The sequence below is a fragment of the Nerophis ophidion genome, unplaced genomic scaffold, assembly GCF_033978795.1.
Source record: "Nerophis ophidion isolate RoL-2023_Sa unplaced genomic scaffold, RoL_Noph_v1.0 HiC_scaffold_37, whole genome shotgun sequence".
NCBI classification, from domain to species: Eukaryota; Metazoa; Chordata; class Actinopteri; order Syngnathiformes; family Syngnathidae; genus Nerophis; species Nerophis ophidion.
This window is the reverse complement of record NW_026906959.1, coordinates 336,922-340,930: the sequence shown is the minus strand read 5'-3', so window position 1 is coordinate 340,930 and position 4,009 is coordinate 336,922.

Sequence of the window (4,009 nt, the reverse complement as noted above, 5' to 3'; positions counted from 1 at the left end):
ACTAAACATGTATTTAACATTTATATATTAAACATGTTTTTAATATTTATACACTAAACATGTATTTAATATTCATACACTAAACATGTAGTTATTATTTATACACTGACCATGTATTTAATATTAATACAGTAAACATGTATTAAATATTTATACACTAAACATGTATTTAATATTCATTCAATAAACATGTAGATATTATTCTTACACTTAATATGTATTCAATATTAATACAAAAACATGTATTTAATTTTAATAAACTAAACATATATTTAATATTAATACACAAAAAATGTATTTAATATTTTTACACTAAACGTGTTTTTAATATTAATACACTAAACATGTATTTAATATTAATACAAAAACATGTATTTAATTTTAATAAACTAAACATATATTTAATATTAATACACTAAACAAGTATTTAATATGAATACACTAAACATGTATTTAATATTAATACACTAAACATGTATTTAATATTTATACACTAAAAATGTATTTAATATTAATACAAAAACATGTATTTAATATTCATACACTAAACATGTATTTAATATTTATACACTAATCATGTATTTAATATTTATACACTAAATATGTATTTAATATTTATACACTTAACATGTATTTAATATGTATACAATAAACATGTATTTAATATTCTTACATGAAACATGTATTTAATATTTATACACTAAACATGTATTTAATATTCATACATTAAACATGTATTTGATATTCATACACTAAACATGTATTTAATATTTATACACTAAACATGTATTTAATATTCATACACTAAACATGTATTTAATAGTTATACACTAAACATGTATTTAATATTCATACACTAAACATGTATTTAATATTCATACACTAAACATTGATTTAATATTAATACACTAAACATGTATTTAATATTCATACACTAAACATGTATTTAATATTTATAAACTAAACATGTATTTAATATTCATTCACTAAACGTGTATTTAATATTCATACACTAAACATGTATTTAATATTAATACAAACACATGTATTTAAGTTTAATAAACTAAACATATATTTAATATTAATACACTAAACATGTATTTAATATTTATACACTAAACATGTATTTAATATTAATACAAAAACATGTATTTAATTTTAAAAAACTAAACATATATTTAATATTAATACACTAAACATGTATTTAATATTCATACACGAAACATGTATTTATTATTCATACACTAAACATGTATTTAATATTCATACACTTAACATGTATTTAATATTAATACACTAAACATGTATTTAATATTTATACACTAAACATGTATTTAATATTAATACAAAAACATGTATTTAATTTTAATAAACTAAATATATATTTAATATCCATACACTAAACGTGTATTTAATATTCATACACTAAACATGTATTTAATATTCATAAACTAAACATGTATTTAATATTCATACACTAAACGTGTATTTAATATTCATACACTAAACATGTATTTAATATTAATACAAACACATGTATTTAAGTTTAATAAACTAAACATATATTTAATATTAATACACTAAACATGTATTTATTATTTATACACTAAACATGTATTTAATATTAATACAAAAACATGTATTTAATTTTAATAAACTAAACATATATGTAATATTAATACACTAAACATGAATTTAATATTTATACACTAAACATGTATTTAACATTTATACACTAAACATGTATTTAATATTAATACACTAAACATGTATTTAATATTAATACAAAAACATGTATTTAATTTTGATAAACTAAACATATATTTAATATTAATACATTAAACATGTATTTAATATTTATACACTAAACATGTATTTAATATTCATACACTAAACATGTAATTATTATTTATACACTAAACATGTATTTAATATTAATACAGTAAACATGTATTAAATATTTATACACTAAATATGTATTTAATATTAATACAAAAACATGTATTTAATTTTAATAAACTAAATATATATTTATTATATATCCACTAAACATGTATGTAATATTCATAAACTAAACATGTATTTAATATTCATACACTAAACGTGTATTTAATATTCATACACTAAACATGTATTTAATATTAATACAAAACATGTATTTAAGTTTAATAAACTAAACATATATTTAATATTAATACACTAAACATGTATTTAATATTTATACAGTAAACATGTATTTTATATTCATACACTAAACATGTATTTAATATTTATACACTAAACATGTATTTAATATTCATACACTAAACATGTATTTAATATTTATACACTAAACATGTATTTAATATTTATACACTAAATATGTATTTAATATTCATACACTAAACATGTATTTAATATTAATACACTGAACATGTATTTAATAATCATATACTAAACGTATATGTAATCATATACTAATCATATATTTAATATTCATACAGTAAACATGTATTTATTATCCTCTAAATAAGGCACACTTGGAAATAATGAATTTCTTTATGCGTGCAGTTGCGGCAGAAGTCCACAGGAGGGCGCACGTTCCCTCTTAATAAGTCCGGTCCTCTCCGTCTCTCTATCTCTCTTTTTCCTTTTTTTTTGTTTCTTTTATTTTTTTTTACATAAGTTTGGTTTCTCATACACTTATATTTATACACTAAACATGTATTTAATATTAATACACTAAACATGTATTTAATATTTATACACTAAACATGTATTTAATATTAGTACAAAAACATGTATTTAATTTTAATAAACTAAACATATATTTAATATTAATACACTAAACATGTATTTAATATTAATACAAAAACATGTATTTAATTTTAATAAACTAAACATATATTTAATATTAATACACTAAACATGTATTAAATATTCATACACTAAACATGTATTTAATATTCATTCAATAAACATGCAGTTATTATTCTTACACTTAATATGTATTTGATATTAATACAAAAACATATATTTAAATTTAATAAACTAATCATATATTTAATATTCATACATTAAAAATGTATTTAATATTTATACACTAAACATGTATTTAATATTCTTACACGAAACATGTATTTAATATTTATACACTAAACATGTATTTAATATTCATACATTAAACATGTATTTAATATTCATACACTAAACATGTATTTAATATTTATACACTAAACATGTATTTAATATTCATACACTAAACATGTATTTAATATTAATACAAAAACATGTATTTAATTTTAATAAACTAAACATATATTTAATATTAATACACTAAACATGTATTTATTATTTATACACTAAACATGTATTTAATATTAATACACTAAATATGTATTTATTATTTATCCACTAAACATGTATTTAATATTCGTACACTAAACATGTATTAAATATTCATACACTAAACGTGTATTTAATATTAATACAAAAACATGTAGTTATTATTCTTACACTTAATATGTATTTAATATTAATACAAAAACATGTATTTAATTTTAATAAACTAAACATATATTTAATATTAATACACTAAACATGTATTTAATATTTATACACTAAACATGTATTTAATATTCATACACTAAACATGTAGTTATTATTTATACACTAAACATGTGTTTAATATTAATACAGTAAACATGTATTAAATATTTATACACTAAACATGTATTTAATATTAATACAAAAACATGTATTTAATTTTAATAAACTAAATATATATTTAATATTAATACACTAAACATGTATTTAATATTTTTACACTAAACGTGTATTTAATATTCATACACTAAAAGTGTATTTAATATTCATACACTAAACATGTGTTTAATATTAATACACTAAACATGTATTTAATATTTATACACTAAACATGTATTTAATATTAATACACTAAATATATATTTAATATTAGTACACTAAACATGTATTTAATATTAATACGCTAAACATGTATTTAATATTT